The 19042-nt window shown below is 49.4% G+C and overlaps 1 protein-coding gene across 1 annotated transcript in view; it reads left to right on the top strand.

The window, feature by feature from the left end:
* Nucleotides 1–19042, top strand: part of EML1 (EMAP like 1) — a 149243-nt gene that overhangs the window by 23203 nt on the left and 106998 nt on the right. The gene's annotated exons all lie outside the window — the stretch shown is intronic.

Below are 19042 nucleotides of genomic sequence, written 5' to 3'. Positions count from 1 at the left end.
AATCATAAAAGCGTAATATGCTAATTAGACCAGATGTCCTTCCGGACAACCTGCGAGTCCCAGGTGCCAGAGGGAAGCCGGTGCCAGCAGCCGGGGGAAGGAAGACTTGCTCTTGCACGAATTTCGTGCATCGGGCCTCTAGTACCTAAATGTTGTTGTACCATTCTTCCCCGTTTTCCTCCCAAGCAAAGGATTACATGGTCGTTTTGCAGGAGTCAGAGCTAGTTCAAATTCCAGTTGACACTAGCCCAGTTAGTTTATCTCCATGAGCCTCAGTCTCCCCATCTGAAAAACGGGGGTGGCAATACCACCTGTCCAAGTAACAAGAATTAGTTAACTCTGTAACAGGTTGAACACAGGGTCTGGCGCATAATAGATGCTCAATAAACATTAATTCCTTCTCTTTTTTATAGCAATTTCCATTCGTATTATAATGACCTGCCTCACCCACTAGATGTTGAATTTTACGGGGTTTTTGATTCAGTCCTCTGTGTTTGCCCTAGAAGAGTAGTTTTCCAACCTTTTTCAGAAATGAGTCACAATAAAAAAATGTTTTACATTATAACCCGTATGTATAAATATCAAGTAGGTCAAGATACTCTCTGTCATTACTGATTTTTTGTTTGTTTGTTTAACTGTTCTATAAATTGCTGAGAGAAGAGTGTGATTGTGGATTGTCTATTTCTCCCTTTTAAAACTGCCAATTTCTGCTCTGTATATGTTGAGGCTCTGCTATTTGGCACATATACATTTACTATTGTTATCTCTTCCTAATGCATTGATCTTTTAATCATTATGAAGTATCCCTCTTTAGTTCTAGTAGCTATTCTTTGTTCTGAAGTCCATTTTATCTGATCTACACTAATAAAAGAGTAAGATGCAAATTGGCCATACCTTTGCAACACACACCAGCCAATCAGGAGTGAGTATGCAAATTAACCCAACAAAGATAGAGGGTTAATTTGCATATGCAGGCGCTGAGCGGCTGGGGTGGGGACGGGGCGGGACTCTTGATGCAGGCGTTCCACACCGCCCCAGCCGCTCCAGGCCTCTGGGCAGCATGAAAAGGCGAAAAGGTGGCTCTGGCCAGGGCAAAGGCGATGCCGGCAGCCATGGGAAGGAAGGCTCATTCTTGCATGAATCTTCATGCATCAGGCCTCTAGTATTAATATATTCACTCCAACCTTGTCATACTCACTGTTTGCATGTTACATCATTTTTTATTCCGTTTGCTTTCAATCCACATATATCTTTATATTTAAAGTGGGTCTTTGAGGGCAGGATATAGTGGTATCTTACTTGCTTTTACTATTCCAATAATCTCTGCTTTCTAACTAGAGTGTTTATTTTGCCCGTTAACATTTGATGTAATTATGGCTTCACTGAATATGGGTCTATAATTTTATTATTTATTTCCTGTGCGTCACCTCTGTTTTCAATTTCTCTATTCACCTTTCCTGCCCTTTATGGGGGATTCTGTTCATTTACCAATTGACTTTTCAGCCATACCTCTTTATATTGCCTTTTCAGTGTTTGCTCTAGGGATTATACATCTTAATTTTCACTGTTTTCTTAAAGTTAATATTACACTACTTTACATAAAATGTAGGAACTTTGCAACCAAGTAGGTCCATTTATCCTAATTTCCACCACCCTTTACCCATAAAACAGCGTGATAGTTATTGCTTCAAACAGTCACAGGATATTTTTAAAATAAGATTTTATATTTCTGAAAATACTACTTACTATTTTTTATGGTTTTCATTCATTCATGAAGACCTGAGTTTCTCTTCAGCATCATTTTCCTTCAGACTGAAGAACTTCCTATAGCATTTTCTATAGTACATGTCTGGGGTGAGGAATTCCTTTATTTGAAAATGTCTTTAATTCATCTTCATTCCTTAAAAAATGTTTTTTTAATGTTTTTATTGATTTCATAGAGAGGACAGGAGAAGGGGAGAGAGAAAGAAACATCAATGATGAGAGAGAATTATTGATCAGCTGCCTCCTGCACGCCCCCTACTAGGGATCCAGCTCGCAATCCAGGCATGTGCCCTGACCAGGAATCAAACCATGACTTTCCTGGTTCATGACACTCCACCACCTTGCCTCACCTACTGGCTCATCTTCATTCTTGAAAGGTAATTTTGTTGGCTATAGAATTCTGAGTTGACAATATTTCTTCTTTCAAGTACTTTAAAGATGTTGTTACACTATATTCTGACCTCCATGGTTTCTGATGAGCTGTCCACAGTCATTCAAATCATTGATCCCCTGTATGTGATGTATGATTTTTCTGTCTGCTTTAAAGATTTTTGTCTTTATCTTTGGTTTTCAGCAGTTTGACTATGATGTGCCTAAGGCATAGTTTTCTCCATTTATCTTACTCAGATTTTGCTGAGCTTCTGGGAACCATAATTTATGTTTTTCTCCAAATGTGGAAAGTTTTCAGCTAGTATTCCTTTAAATACTTTTCCTTGCCCCATTTTCTCTTTTTTTCTCTTCTGGCACTTTTAGGCTTTTTGGGGTTGTTTTACATGTCCCCAAGGCTCTGTTAATTCTATTCTACCTTTTCTCTCTCTCTCTCTTTTTCAAATTAGAAACTTTTTATTCATCTCTCTTCAAGTTTACTGATTCCCCCCCCCCCCCCCCCGCCCCTGTGTCATTTCCATTCTCATTCTGAGTTCATCCAGTGAATTTTTTTTATTTTAGATAATGTGGTTTCCGGTTCTAACTGTTTTATTTGTCATTTAAAGTGTATGACTCAGTGGTTTTTAGTATGTTCACAAAGTTGTGCAATAATCACCACTATATAATTCTAAAACATTTCATTACTCCCAAAAGAAATCCAATACCCATTAGCAATAATTCCTCATTTCCCCTTCTTCCCAGTTCCTGGCAACTACTAATCTACCTTTTGTCTTTATAGGGTTTCCTATTCTGGAAATTTTCTGTTAATGGAATCAAACAATATGGGGTGTTTTGTGCCTGGCTTCTTTCACTTAACATCATGTTTTCCAGGTTCATTCACGTTGTAGCATGTGTCAGTACTTTATTCTTTTTTATGACTAAATAATACACTGTTAGATGAATACACAATATTTTGTTTACTCACTCATCAGTTGCTGGACATTTGGATCGTTTCTACTCTTTGGTTATTGTGAATAATACTGCTGATCAGTTCATTCTTATATTTTACATTTATCGACTGAGATGTCCTACTCTTTATATGGACATAGTTTTCTTTACCTCACTGAGTAAAGTTGCTTTAAAGTTCTTTAAATGTTTTAGTAGCTGCTATAAAGTTCTTTTTAAAAAACGTTTTTATGGGTTTTTCAGGGAGAGGAAGGGAGAGGGAAAGAGAGCTGTGCATGTGCCCTGACTGGAAATGGAACCATGATCTCCTGGTTGATGGGTTGACACTCAACCACTGAGCCACTCCAGCCGGGCTAACGTTCTTATGTCATAATTTCAATACCTAGACCACCTTAGGGGAGGTATCTGTTGATTGGCTTTCTCTTGAGAATGGGTTGCATTTTCCCGGCCCTTCCTGTCTAGAGGGATTTTGAATTGTATCCTGGACGTTGTGAACGTTCTGTTGTGCAACCTGGATTCTGCGATACAGTTTTGAAGCGTGTTGATGGTTTGCTTCAGTGGGCAACTCACTTGTTAGATGCAAACTCCAAACTCTGTGACACTGTGCACAGAATGTGGGGTTCTCCTTCCCTGGCTGTCTCCTTTACGAGGCTCCGTCTCCAGCTATCATGATGGTCCAAGGCTCCTTCCCCTCGTCCAGAGGGACCACAGGCCTCCTCCTGGAAGGGACCACCTTGCGCCCCCACCACAAATGTGGCTGCGCTCAGGGCAAAGCCACCCAAAATGGGATAGATTCTTCCAGGTTTTGATGTTGCTCCAAAACCCACCTGCTTTTGTTTATTCTCTAGGGCCCCCAGGGTGTTGTTTCTGTTATTTGGTCTGCAGTTTGCAGATGTTGCCTGCTGGAGGGTTGATTTGTGAAGAATTTACTTCTCCATACAGAGAGGAATATATACATTATACACGTATTGAATATATATATATTTTGTTTCAAAAACAAATACACATATATTGGAAGCAAAAGGTTCATGAATGAATACATACCCTCCTGCATATGGACATATGACAAGCCCAGATGTTTTCTGCTCTGCTCCACAACATTTCATTTTTAAGATGCGCCCCAGAGGGTCTCTTGCTAAATTGATGTCATGACCCAGGAGTGGGGCACGGCCCACAGTTTGACCCTTGGCGCCCTAATGGCTGGTTGACCAGGAGCAGGTGCTCTGTCCACAGGCTCATTGAAAAGATAAATGCTAGCGCTTCCCCGCCCCCACCCAAGGCTCTGAAGGCTCTGGGTCCTGGACATTCTGCGAGCAGGGTGGCCACAGTGCTGTCCCCACAGATGGGGTGCACATCTGTGTCCCCTCCCCCAGGCCCCCCTCTGGGGCCTACAGTGACCAAAGCCCAAGGGACAGTCCTTCAGGGGCCCGGCCTCACTGCTGACCGTCACTCACACCCGGGGACTTGTCCCTGAGCCCCCTGGGCGCCACGTAAGGCTGCCAACTCCTTCTGGTGCTAAGTAAGGCATTTTTAAAATGACGACTCTCTACCCTGGCCACCATTTCATAAAAGCAATGCTAAGAAAATGTCAGGTGGGCAATCTCAGAATTCGGCAAAGCCCTAAAACCAAATTCATTTTGTGCCACGACCAACGCAGTTCCCATTTTTCTCACCATCCTTCCCCCGCTACCCCCCTTGCCCCACAGGTGTTGGGAGCCTCGGGGCTAGAAAGATCCTGGGGGGTCCCAGAATGCTCCTCCCTCGGGGTCGGGCCCAGAGAGGCGTGGACATCTGCCCAAGGGCACACATCTGGGAGAGAAAGAATGCTTTCCAGTTTTCCCACAGGTAATTCACCGAAATCTCAGGGGGCCCCCGCCTGCAGAGCCCTGGACACGTGTTCCCCGACCCCTTTCTGCTCCTGGACTCACAGCCACTGAGCTCATCTCACTCACAGCAGTCGGTCCCCTGAGGAGGCCTCCTCTGCCTACTTGCCACCACCAGACACGCAGGGTCTCGGGGCAGAGAGCAGAGGTGGATGGGAAGGGATCCAGCCAGCGAAGTGGGTGCTGGTCCCCCCTCACAGCCCACCCAGCTAGCTCCCCAGGGCGCTGGAGCCCGAGACCCAGTAGTGCCTGCATCGTGCAGCCCCTTTCCGCCTGGCAATCACCAGCCCTTCTAGCTTAATGGCCACGAGAGAAGTCAGACGCAGGCACTCTGGGCATAAGGCTGGTCTCTGCCTCCTCATCTCTCCTTGGAGGAGGGGCGGCCTGGCTGCTTGCCCAGGGAGGACCTGGCCTGGCGTCCTCCTTCTGCCGAACGCTGGATGAGCATCTCCCCCTCCCACCGTAAGGCATGCTGCTGCAGGGCTGGGTACTGGGCCATGGGGGCCTCTGACCTGCACTGGGGGGGTGAGCAGGGAGAGCCCTCAGTAGAGCTGAAGGGGAGGCAGATGGGAGGGTGAAACCAAGTCCCAAGCAAAGAACAGGGGGCCTGGAGGTGAGAGGATGGGGTTCTATGGCGGGGAGGGGGGATTCCGGCTGGTTCTCAGAATGACCCTGGTCAGTGGAGGCAGTGTGCAGGGGGCGCTGGTATGCTACCCACTGACACAGGTCCACGCCCCTTACCATGATGCTCTTAGGCATCTTTGGGGCCTGGCAGGGCCAGAGTCAGCTGGTACACCCAGGGCTTGGCCATGGCGATTGTCGAAAGATTCCAATGTGTTCAAACACTGTTTGTAGTGCTCAGTATTTCTGTAACGTTACCCGACCCCCAGTCCTCCCTCAACGGCACCCTTTTCTCCTCCTCTAGGACTCCCCCCGCCAGACCTCCCCATGTTCAGCAAGAAAAATGTTCCTGCCTCACACATCAGGGGGTCTCCAGGCCCCTGCTCCAGCCCTGGCCTTTAGGTTGTTGCAAATTTTTAACAGCTGCTTGGAGCAGCCCAGGTTGGGGAGAGGCTGCGGGGAGGAAGGGCTGGAAGAGGGGGGTGCGTTGCCAAGATGCCCTGAATGGGAAAGAAAGTTGAGAGGGAAAATTTTACTTGCAAATCCCACTGACAGCTTGACTTGAAGGGAAAAGATGAGCTAAATTTAACCTAGTTAGTGAAAGAGCCAAAAATGCAATTTACTAATTAGCTTAAAATGGAAACTAGCCCAGTGATCAGAAGGAGCTTTTCTGGTTGCAAAATAAAATCAATAAAAAAAAAAAGTAAAAAAGAAAGAAGAAAGCAGTTGTTCCTCTCTTCGCACGGACACACACTTTACATTCTAATGCTGTTTTATAATTAGGAATGCAGCTTGCTGGCATAGTGCCCGAGACACAGGCAGAGCCTCCTTGAAAAGTTACAAGAATTTGTCTCCAGGTCAAATCTGTCTTCTCATCGCAGAGCATCGGAGGGACCCAGTCTCTGTCGTCAGGGAGCGCAGAGCCCACTGGGTGGACAAGGCAGGGCCTCGAAGGACCCGCGTTCACCTGGACAGAGGAGGGGCGGGCCATAAGGCAGGGAGAGTGAGGCGGGTCCCCGGAGGAGGGGGCGTTTGAGTAAGTGGCATTAGAGATGAACCAGGTGGGTGGGGTGTACTTTACTTAATAACAGCTTTGTTCCCATTTGAAAGGCGTGCCTAATCCACGGGGATAACCGAGGAACCTGCTCTATGGCCCACAGTACGGGGATAGCAGCGAGGACTTGGAATAAAACGTTTGGTAGATTCACCCAGGACAGTATAAATAGTCGCGCACACCAGGCTATATTTGGGAGAAAGAGCATTTTCACAGCAAGTTTTCTTTTTTATTTTTTAAAAATATATCTTATTGATTTTTTGCAGAGAGGAAGGGGAAGGGATAGATAGTTCGAAACATCGATGAGAGAGAAACATCGATCAGCTGCCTCCTGCACACTCCCTACTGGGGATGTGCCAGCAACCAAGGTACATGCCCTTGACCAGAATCAAACCTGGGACCCTTGAGTCCGAAGGTCGACGCTCTATCCACTGAGCCAAACCGGTTAGGGCTCACAGCAAGTTTTCATGGTGCCGTTAACGTGTAGCCTCTTCCAATGAAAACACGTGGTTCCTCCAAATGATGGCTGTCTTTTAAGAATATTTTCCTGTACAGCTGGCATGGCTCAGTGGTTGAGCTGTCGACCTATGAACCAGGAGGTCATGGTTCAATTCCCGGTCGGGGCACATGCCCGGGCTGTGGGCTTGATCCCCAGTGGGGGGCATGCAGGAGGTAGCCAGTCAGTGAATCTTTCTCATCATTGATGTTTCTTTCTCTCTCTCCCTCTCCTTACCTCTCTGAAATCAATAAAAAAAAAATTAAAAAAAAGGATATTTCCCAGCTGCTCTCCGCGGTGCCATAAAGTGTCTCACAGGCAAAAATAAAGTCCTAGCGGGTGACACAGCTGCTGCACATGAAATACAGAGAAGAGATTCTCCTGGGTGCCCCCGTGGATGAAGCTGTACGTCTGTAACAGATAGAATAATAATCACAATCCTGTGGAGTCCATACCTGCAGAACCCCGACGGGTAGCTGGCATTTTACTATCCCGTTGATTGGATATGGATAGTTTTTAATCATTACATGACGTCATTGAGAATGTCTGTCGTAATGTGATTGAGCACCATGTGAATTCTAATCTGTTGTCATTACTAATATTGGTCATAAAGGATTCCTCTCTTCCCACCTGGCCGGGTGCCGCCCGTAACTGCGTGGTCAGACTACCTTTCCTGCTGCCACATTTGTTTCTCACCCGAGGGTTCGCATAGATACGTTATGGGGGCCTTTTCCCCCATGAAAGATTGATCATTAGAGCCCTTTAAATCACAAGCTTCAGCCCCTCTTTGTCCCGAGGCTTCAATTGACTTGCAAATGCAGAACTTAGAGTTCTTCGGGAAATCCAACTCCTAGGCAAAACAAGTAAAAAGGCACATAAATCTTTAACCTCCTTGAAGATATACACTGAGTGGCCAGATTATGATGATCTCTGAACGCATAATAATCTGGCCACTCAGTGTGTATCCTATATAATAAAAGGCTAATATGCAAATTGTCCCCTAGACCAGGAGTTCACCCAGCAGGCAGGCCAGCCAACTGCCCATGTCCCCTCCCCCTGGCCAGGCTGGCCGGACCCCACCCATGCACGAATTCATGCACCGGGATCTCTGGGCCCATTTTCCTGGGGATTCTTTTCATCTCTTTCCAGGGTTTGATTCCTCATTTCCAGGATCCCATGTCTTTTTCTTTCTGGCAACTCCCTCATTTTGGTGGAGCGCATCCTGCAGTAGCTTCCTGAGAAAGAGCTATGTTTTTGAGACCTTCCATGACTGAAAATACCTTTCGTCTGCTCACACACCTGAATTGTTGGTTTGTCTGGGCCTGTGATATTATTGGTTGAAAATCGGTTTTCCTCAAAAACTTAACTTTTTGCATTTCTTACGGTCTCCTAGCTCCTCTCATTGCTGTTCAGAAACCCAGTGCCATTCTAAGTCTTAACCCTTTGTCTTAAACCTGTTCTTTCTCTTTGGACGCTTTTTGAATGTTTCCCTTCTCTCCAGTGTTCTAAAATATAACGGGGATAGAAATGTTTCTTTCTCTCCGCGTTGTGCTAAGCACTTAGTAGGCCCTTTCAATCTAGAAATTCATGTCCCTTTGTTCTGGGGACTTTTCTTGGATGATTTATTGGATGGCTCGCCTCCTTCTGTTCACTTCCTTCTTGCTTTCTGGAACTCCTCTTATTCAGACATTGAACCTCCCAATATGATTATTGAATTTTTTCTCCTGTATTCTATATTGCTCTCTCCTTTTGTTCTATTGTTCTGAGGAATTTCCTTAACTCTGTGTTAGAGTCTTCCGTGGAGGTTTTATTTCTACTGTCATAGTTTTCATTTCCAAAAACTCCCTTTTATCATTTAATTTTAGCACCCTGTCCCTGTTTCGTGGCCGCAGTGACTTTGACCTTTGAGGATGTCAATGATAGTCTTAGTTCCTCCTGTTCTCTGTTAACTCACAGTCCTCCTCCCTCTTCTCCTTTTATACTTTCCCAAGTGTTTAGAGATTCTTGGCTCTCCCTTCAAGGTGTAGAGAGGAGCATTCAACAACTGCCTCGAAGCTGTGAGTCCACAGATGAGATTTGTCAACCTGAGGATTTCCTTGTGATTCCTGACCTTCCACACTCCAGGCGTTTTCCCAAGCGTCTGTCATATTCCCTAAAAAAGGGTCCTCACAGTCTTGTCTGCAGAGCAGACACTGGCAGCCAGGATTCCACGAGCTGCGGTGGGAAGGGGCTGGGGGATGTGTCACCGTTCTCTGACCTCTGGTCAGAAGACCCTCGATCTTTGCCTGAATAGGCTGCCCATTGTCCTAGGCTCAGGATGGTCCCCTGGTATCGCTTTGTGCAGAGAACCCCTTCGTTCACCTGTTTCAGAGATTGAATCTCCAATCTTCTGCAGGGAGAGAAAGGAGACGGGGGAGGGGTCGGCCTGCCTCTCTAGTAGTGACCTCAGGGGCCATCACAGAATGTCACAGACGGGGGGCTGGACCACCAGAACTTTATTTCTCACAGTTCTCCAGGCTGGAGGGGCACGGTCAGGGTGGCAGCATGGTGGCTCCTGGTGAGGGCTCCCTTCCCGGCTTGCAGACAGCCACCTTCTCGCTGCGTCCTCACATGGCAGAGACGGGGAGAGAGACTGGACTGGAGCGGTTGCTTGGATGGTGACTGCCACGCTCCCCCAGTGAGCTCTTGTGTGCCGGGGCCCTCCTGTGGGTTTTGGTGTGTTTGTACATGTTTTCTCCCCTCCTGGACCCCAAGACCCTCAGGGGCAGGCTGGTGCTTTATTCCCTCTGTGCCCCCTCTTCCCAGCACGCAGTGGGCACTTGGTGTGTGTGAACAAGTGAAGCAATGTCAGCCCCAGCCTGTGAGGAAGAACACCGTGAAGGAGCCATGACTGCGGGGGGAGGCGGGGGGACAGCGTCTCACCACTGACCTCTGATCAGAAGGCCCTAAATCTTTGCCTTAAACCAGTGGTCGGCAAACCGCGGCTCGTGAGCCACCTGCGGCTCTTTGGCCCCTTAAGTGTGGCTCTTCCACAAAATACCACGGCCTGGGCGAGTCTATTTTGAAGAAGTGGCGTTAGAAGAAGTTTAAGTTTTAAAAATTTGGCCCTCAAAAGAAATGTCAATCGTTGTACTGTTGATATTTGGCTCTGTTGACTAATGAGTTTGCCGACCACTGCCTTAAACAGTGGGAGAACTGGAGACTGGACTCCACGGTCCCAAGTTTGAGCAAGGTTCCCGGATACTTGGTTAATTACAGATGAGTAGTGTGTATCTGGACTGCTTCTGAGGTTTTCCTTCCCACCACCTCCAACACGGGCAAACCTCAGAAGCAGGGCTTTTACGTGACTTTCCTGATAACTACCCAAATTTCCAGCAATTTCTATTTCTTACAACGCGGATGCTATGAGGCAGCGTAGGATGGCTTTTTAAATACACCTGTATGAACCTCAATCATTGTTTCAATGTTCCAGGTCTTTCCGTCTTAGCTAGGATGACCACAGGGTTTGTCATCCAAACCAGAATACTTCGGGGTCAGAGGGGGTTGGCTGGCGAGGGCCCCGGATGCCGGCGTACACCCAGCTGCCCCAGCACAGGGATGAGTAGTGGACCTAATATTAGCGTATTTACTCTGTGGTCGCTGGGTGGTAAGCCAAGAATGGCCAGAAAACCTCACAGGCAACACGATGGAGCAAATGAACAAAAAAATGCCTGAAAGTGACATTGTTGGGTGGAGAGCCTGGGATGGGCCTTCTGTCTGCGGTCTCCGGAGCACCTGCGTGACGGTGTGACTCCGAGACCATTAAAACGTCCGTTTTTACAAGAGAAAACCAACGGAGTGCTGCTTTTAACGTTTCACTTTAGACACTTCCAAAGATGCCAGTTCTTTCAATGGAGGCAAACCATTCAGAACACGTTGGAGTGAATAATCTACGTGGGGCAAAGCCACCGATTTCTTAGCTATTCAGGCGCTCTCGTAGCCATTGGGACTACGAACAGGTTGCCTGGGACACTCAGTGATGGGATAAAGCGGCGGGCAAGCCCCCTGAGACTGTGCTCATCACAGCGCGTCCCGTCCAGCGCCTCTCACGCCCCCAGCCCACCCAGGGCCGGTGGTGCCAGCTGGGCAGGCGCCGGGTGCCTCGGGCTGGGAATGCCTCACCTTTGCGAGGTGAGCTGAGGGCCTGCCTCCAGGCCTGAGGCTGAGGCTCCCGGCCGGGGGCCAGGCCAGGGAGACCCTGGGAAGCCGCCACGCTGGCTGCCGCGGCAGGATGAACGCACACGCGGCGAAGAGCACAGCTCTGCCTCCGTGGTGTCGGCAGTCCGGTGTGTACAGGGCTTCACAGGCAGGTTGGTCAGCACAGGAGCCAGGCGCTGGCTGCCATTGGCACCCGAGGGGGCAGCGACTCTGGCAGGTCAGGGAGGCGGCGTCTGGGCTGAGCACGCAGACTGAGTGGAAGGGCATTTCTGGTGGAATCACACAAGCGAAGCCCCAGGGGCAGGCAGCTGCGGGGGGTTCGGGGAATGAACAGTGGATTGACGGGGGTGCTGAGGAACGGGGGTCACGAAGGACTCTGAGCGCCTGTCTGCATATTTAGGACGTTGCTGGGTTCTTTTTCTCCAGTAAGGAGAATAATTTTAACACTGGGAAGAGTTGAAGTAACGGCCTTTATGAGAAATTGTCACGAGCCCACGACAGCGAGGGCGGGCGGGGGCCGCTGAGCTACTGCGAACCCATGCTCGGGGCCTCGGCACGCCATCTGGGATTTTGCCAGATGGGAGTCGCAGAAAACTGGGAAGGGAAAAATGTCATAATTTCCAAAAAGCAGACAGAGTTGGGTTCCGGGGACCAAAGACGATGAGTTTGATGTTAATGTGGGTCCTGAGCACAAATGTGTGTACGTATGACTTGGAAGGGAAGCTGGTTACCAGGAGCCAAAGCAACCAGTTCTCTCTTTCCGCGGCGTTTGCAAAGCGCTGGCGAAACTCCTTCCCAACCCCCCGAGGATGAGAGAGAGAGAGAGAGAGAAGCTGGGCGAACGCACCATTGGGCTGATTTCGTAGTTAGTTGGACAAGCATATTCAGAGTACTGACAGATCGATGGAGTTGCGGGGGTCCGGGGGAGGGGCGTCCTGAGGTTGTGCACCGGGCTCCCGCCTCCTGCACTGCTAACTGCTTGTCAGTTGCGACATGAAGGAGACATTAAAGGGTTTGCTGTGGCACATTGGCTGCTGTCAAAGGCTGATGTGTTAGACGCCAGATTTAAGAGTTTAAAAGATTTTGATTGGCTAACAGGATGGACTGAAACCAACAAAATGACATTTAACAGGGATAAAGCTAATCTTGTCTTTAGATGTAAAAAAAAAATCAAAAAATCAATTAGCTCAGTACAGGATGGAGAAGACCCAACCGCAGTTCATTTGCCAAGACTGATCAGTTTGTAATTGATGGGAAGTTTCAAAGGAGCTGACAGTATATATCCTGGCGGCTCAAAAGACATCGATACAAACTTCAATTGCATCAAAAGAAACATAATATCCAAGTTATTAAAGGGAAATGCCGCCGGGCTCAGTCCTCCAAGGTTATTGTTTTCAGTTCTGGGTACCAGGATCCAGTAGAAAAGAGGTCCATGGCGTGGGGTGGGCATCTATGCAGATGAAGGCGGGGCCGGGGGGGGGGGGGGGGGGGAAGGTCTAGAAACTGTCACACGATGGGTAGGGAGGAAATGGAGAACTTTACCTGGAGAAGACAGGAGCTTTCTAGGCAGTGGAAAGCCTGTTGTGTTGTAATGGGCAACTGCTTTTGTCCCGAGCAGTGGTTCTCAACCTTTCTAATGCCGCGACCCTTTAATACAGTTCCTCATGTTGTGGTGACCCCCAACCATAAAATTATTTTCGTTGCTGCTTCATAACTGTAATTTTGCTACTGTTAATGAATCATAATGTAAATATCTGTGTTTTCCGATGGTCTTAGGCGACCCTGCTAGCGGTTCTCAACCTGTGAGTCACGACCCACAGGTTGAGAGCCGCTGCTGTAGAGCCTAAGACCATCGGACCATTAATCTACAGCCGATGCTGTAGAGCCTAAAACCATTAATCTCCTGGAAGACACGCGCACACACACCAGTTCCCCCAGGCAAGGTGGGTTGACACAGGGCTGACATAGGGGTACAGTAAAGTGCCAGCAGGTGTGGGGGTGCAGCAGACAGCATCGCTCATGACCACAGAGGCCGCCAAGTTCATGCCGATGATGGGCAGCTTCTACGCCGGCGGGCGGGAAGGCGGGCACTCAGGGCGGGGGTCCCCGGCATTCGAGGACATGGCGTGTCTGAGCATCGCGAGGAGGCGTTGCTGGTAGCGCGGCGTGGCAGGAGCGTGGCAGATGCCAAAGACAGCATTTGCGGCAGGAACACAGACTTGAAGTCTGAGCCAAGATGCTTGCGCTTCGTGGGGTAGGCGACAGAGGGTGAAATGACCTCATTCAGCCCTCTTCGGGCGAGTTAACCGCCCAGGGCTGTGGAAACCGGGACACGGGCTGTTCCCGCAACGTTTCAGAGCAGACCAAAGCCCGCACCAGGACCGAGGGAGGTGAAATCGACCCGACAGAAGGAGGATCCGGGAAGGGTGCTTTGGGAAGGACGGTTTGGGATAAAAATACCCAACTACCTTCTTAACGATGCAGGCTCTTCAACTCGGCGCCGGCCTGCGTGCCCAGGCGCCAGGGAGGCTGCAGCCATGCACAGCTGGGCGGGCTGGAGGGCTGGGGGCCACTGGATTTCACGTTCTCTACTGATGCTAGGAGTCTGTGATTACCTCTCATTTTATAGAGTGACGATCTTATCTCGAGAAAGCAGACGCTATCTTTTACCGTCGGTAACGAGCGGTGTCCCGACGCTGTGACAGAGCCAGACTAGCTGCATTCGTCTGCGAGGGCTGCTGTCACACGGGCCGCGAACGGGGAGCCTTCAGCTCAGAAACGCCTTGTCCCACAGAGCTGGAGGCTGGGCACCCCGCATCAGGGTGGGGTGCTGCCTTCCGAGGGAAAGATCTAGCCCAGGCCAAGCTCCTTGGATGGCCGTCCCCTCCCGGCGTCTTCACGGGTCATCCCTGTGTGTGTCCTAAATTCCTCTCGTATTACACCAGCCATGTTGGATTAGTGCCCGCCATAGGGACCTCACTTTAACCAGATCACCTGTGTAAAAACCCCATTTCCAAATCATTTTAAAGGACGAGGGGCTAGTGCTTCCACGCATGAATTTGTGTGTGTGGTGGGGGGACAGGGCGGGGAGGACACAATGTAACCCCTAATATTAACGAAGGCAAGTTCCCTTTGCTTTTAGAATCAACTCGGAGCCCCCTCGCGAACAGGCCACTTCCTCCTTAGCCTGTCTTCTCCCGGGTCCCTCAGCTAGGCCGGCGCTGCCTGTGGCTCCTGCTCTTTGTCCCCTGCTACCTGTTCCCCCTGCCCCTGCTCAGCCCAACCCAGACGCCCCCCACTCATCTGAACCCCTCTCTTTGGTTTCACTACACTACAATGTGTAACGACCCCCGTACTTGTATGACTCTCTACGCCTGAATGTTTTCCCAGACTCGGGGACCCATAGGGAGAAATGCACCTGACATCACCGCGCAGCGCACAGACATTTCAAGTGAAGACGATCCTTCGAGCAAAATACTTGTTCTTACTCTGCTCCGTGCACTCTGACGTTTCCTGTTACAGTTCTTCTGTGTGTGTGTGTGTGTGCGTGTGTGTGCGTGTGTGTGTGTTAAACTATAGATAGCATAACGTTTGCTATTTTAACTCTTTTTTTTTAAATGTCATTTTATTGATTTCAGAGAGGAAGGGAGAGGGAAAGAGCGATAGAAACATCAATGATGAGAGAGAATCATTGATCGGCTGCCTCCTGCGCGTCCCCCACTGGGGATCGAGCCCGCAACCCGGGCATGTGCCCTGACCAGGAATCGAACTGTGACCTTCGGGTTCATAGATCGACGCTCAACCACGGAGCCACGCCAGCTGGGCTTTCACCATTTTTAAGTGTGTGGTTCAGTGGCACCAAGTACATTTGCCTTTGTGGTTTTTTTTAAAATTCTTTTTTATATATATATATTTTATTGATTTTTTACAGAGAGGAAGGGAGAGGGACAGAGAGCTAGAAACATCGATGAGAAAGAAACATCGACCAGCTGCCTCCTGCACACCCCATACCGGGGATGTGCCTGCAACCAATGTACATGCCCTTGACCAGAATCAAACCTGGGACCTTTCAGTCCACAGACCGACGCTCTATCCACTGAGCCAAACCGGTTTCGGCACATTTGCCTTTGTTGTGCCACCATCACTACCATCATCTCCAGAACGGAAACTTGTCCCCACGAGCCCTCCCTCCCCCAGCCTCTGGCAGCCACCTCTCTCCTCTCTGTCTCTATGGGTTTGACAGCTCTAGGATCTCATAGAGGTGGAATCGGACAGGATCTGTCGCTTTGGGACAGCTTATTCCATTCGGCACTGGGTCCTCAGGCCCATCCACGTTGTAGAACGTGCCCGTTTCCTTCCTTCGTGAGACGGACCAGTGCCCCATCGTGCAGCTGGAGCGCCTCTTGCTTACCCATTTCTCCATCCGTGGGCACTTGGGGTGGTCCCACAAGTTGGCTATTGCGACTAGTGCTGCTATGAACATGGGGGTACAGGATATCTTTGAGGCCCTGCTTTCACTTCCTTTGGGGAGGGACCCGGAGTGGAATTTTCTATTTCATTGTTTAAAGTGCTGATGCGACTATTTAAATCGACTTCACAGCCACCTGCCGGGAGTGTATCCCAGCCCCACGATCACTGGGCAACTATGTTTGGAGGAATGTTGAGTTAAACAATAGACGATCGATCATGCTTCTGGGCAATTGTATTACTTCTCGGTGAATGAAGGCGACAGGGCCCCCACTTCCTTTTCTCCTTTCCGCAGGTTGCACAAGGGTGCATGTCGTGCATGGAACACTGTGGTCATATTGTCCCAGAGAGCTCACGTTCCTTGTTACAATGACAACGTTCTCTGGACTCAGGCCATAAGTTATCTCAAAATGATGTAGACTAACGATCTGTTAAAATGTTTGGACAAGCCTGGCCGGCGTGGCTCAGTGGTTGAACATCAACCTATGAACTAGGAGGTCATGGTTCTATTCCCGGTCAGGGCACATGCCTGGGTTGTGGGCTTGGTCCCCAGTGTGGGGCGTGTAGGAGGCAGCTGATCAATGATTCTCTCTCATCATTGATGTTTCTCTCTCTCTCTCTCTCTCTCTCTCTCTTCCTTCCTCTCTGAAATAAATAAAAAATATATTTTAAAAAATGTTTGGGCACAAAATCTCACATTATTAACTAAGTTTTCAGGGATTTTTCTTGAACTTTCTCCATAATTTTTTTTTTAATGCTGTGTAGATTATACCTAATTGATTTAACATGCATATCCTTATAATTATACTAAATCTTGCTGTTGTGTGTGTGTGTGTGTGTGTGTGTGTGTTTAGAGTACACTTTTACTATTGTGGGGAAAACATAGTTGTCCAATACTCTAGGTTAAGAGCGTGATAATGATCTTTATCGTCTCAAAGCAAGTGGACTGAGTTCTTAATTGTTATTTGTCATCTTGCTCTAGTGGACGTAAAACCTTCTAACGCAGTGGTTCTCAACCTTCCTAATGCCGCGACCCTTTACTACAGTTCCTCATGTTGTGGTGACCCCCAACCATAAAATTATTTTCGTTGCTACTTCATAACTGTAATTTTGCTACTGTTAATGAATCGTAATGTAAATATCGCGACCCACAGGTTGAGAACCGCTAGCAGGGTCGCCTAAGACCATTGGAAAACACAGATATTTACATTACGATTCATAACAGTAGCAAAATTACGGTTATGAAGTAGCAACGAAAATAATTTTATGGTTGGGGGTCACCACAACATGAGGAGCTGTATTAAAGGGTCACGGCATTAGGAAGGTTGAGAACCACTAAAGAAATGCCCAGCTGAACTTTTCACCCTGTCCCATTTATGAATTTTCTTTATTCCCTCGCCTCTTGTAGTTGGGGGGGGGGGGTGTCACCAAATATCTACCTTTAACATTACAAACCAACAATACCAACATTCTTAAAGAGAACCATCGCCTACTCATTTACTCATGGTTCTCATTTCCTTTCCAAGGTCAAGATGCTATGTGGTTCAGCTTTTTATATCAATTATCCAATGTTTCCTGACACATAAAATCATCAAGTGGAGTCGGGAGAGTGTAAAGATCGGACCGGAAGCGGAGGGGTGCGGAGTGAGAAAACAGAGAAGGGCCAAGTTCAAATGAGTCGCTGTGTTAAGTTTCACCTTTCAAAAGCCCCTTCTCCATCACACATGCCTCTTGCCTTCGAGGTGCAGGGGGTCCTTCAGTACTCTGGGGGGGGCACCTATGTAACCCTCTGGCACCCCTGCCCTCTGTGCTGGGCCCATTTCCTTTCCTGCCAGAAGTTCTCCAATGTGCATATGCGTGTACCCCCCCTTCACTGCCCGGAGGCCCTGCTCCTGAGCCCAGGGCCACTAAGATGCTCCAGGTCACCGGCAAGCCCCGGCCACCAGGCGGAAGGGCCTTCCCCGGCCTCGCCCTCCTGGACTGTTCCGTGACAAGGCCCACCTCTTTAAAAAAAAAAATATATATATATAATATATATATATATAGTTTTCAGAGAGGAAGGAAGAGGGATAGAGAGATAACAACATCCACGATGAGAGAGAATCAAGTCCCCCACCGGGGATCAAACCCACAACCCGGGCATGTGCCCTGGACCAGAATCGAACCTGGGACCTTTCGGTCCCCAGGCCAACGCTCTATCCACTGAGCCACACCGCCTAGGGCAAAGCCTGCCTCTTTGCAGCTTTCTGAGCTCTTAGCTTACTGGGTTGCACCCGTGGCTGACTCCCGTGCCCCTCTGACTGTGCCCTCTTCCCTTTCCCAGGCTCTGCCCAGCTCCTGCCGACCTTCCTCCGTCCTCCCCCTCAGGCAGCCCCCTCACACCTCTTTGCCAACAGCGCCCAAGTCCCCTTTCTTTCACTGGGGAGCGGGTCTGGCCCCTCCAGGAGCCACAGGGCATTTCTAATGGGCGGCTGCTGTCCCCTCTCTGCCTTTCTGACTCTCCAGCTGTGTGGTCCTCTGGCTCGGCCCTCAGTCCCTCTGGCTGCCCGTGCCTCCGTGCCCCACTTCGGGAGCGACGCAGACACTCGGCTGCTCCGGCTCCGGGCACTGGCCCCTGCAAGTCCAGCTCACACTCACACTCATCTCCCCAACAGTGCTCTGCTCAGCCACGTACCTGCGTGCAGACCGCCTGCCTCCCTCCACCCGCTGCCAGGCCTCCCACCTGACCCCGTCTCTCTGTCCACTCTGATTTCCCGCTGCCCGCCAGACAAGCTGTCCAGTCCTGTCCCATCAGCCCTTGGCCCTCAGCAGGCCCTGCTCCCTTCCTTCGCCATCACTAACATCGTCCTTCCAATACCAGGCCACAGTCCAGCCAACGGCACCTGTAGCCCTTCCGCCTCCTACATGTCCCTTTCTCCTCCACAATCCCTCTTGTCTTCTGGGCTTGGTCTCTCTGACAAGGACTCCCACCATTCCCTCTGCCTTCGGCATCCAATGGCAGACGTGGCCAACCCGGGAGCCAAATGTGCCACACAGGGCCACAGAGCCCCGGGCCTCACCCTGCCTTCTGCTGGGGAACACAGGCCTCCCTCCATCTCGGAACCACGGGGAGGAGCACAGATTTTCCCAAGAGGAACTGTTGACTCCATCTCCATTTCACCTGTGTCCAACCTACAATTCGAAGCCACTCCGATTTGGCTGTGCGGCCAGGAGATGGTCCAATCCGCG

This window comes from Cnephaeus nilssonii (genome assembly GCF_951640355.1).
Source record: "Cnephaeus nilssonii genome assembly, chromosome: 4".
Taxonomy (NCBI): domain Eukaryota; kingdom Metazoa; phylum Chordata; class Mammalia; order Chiroptera; family Vespertilionidae; genus Cnephaeus; species Cnephaeus nilssonii.
The sequence above is the reverse complement of the archived record's forward strand: the minus strand, read 5'-3'. Positions and strand labels throughout refer to the sequence as shown.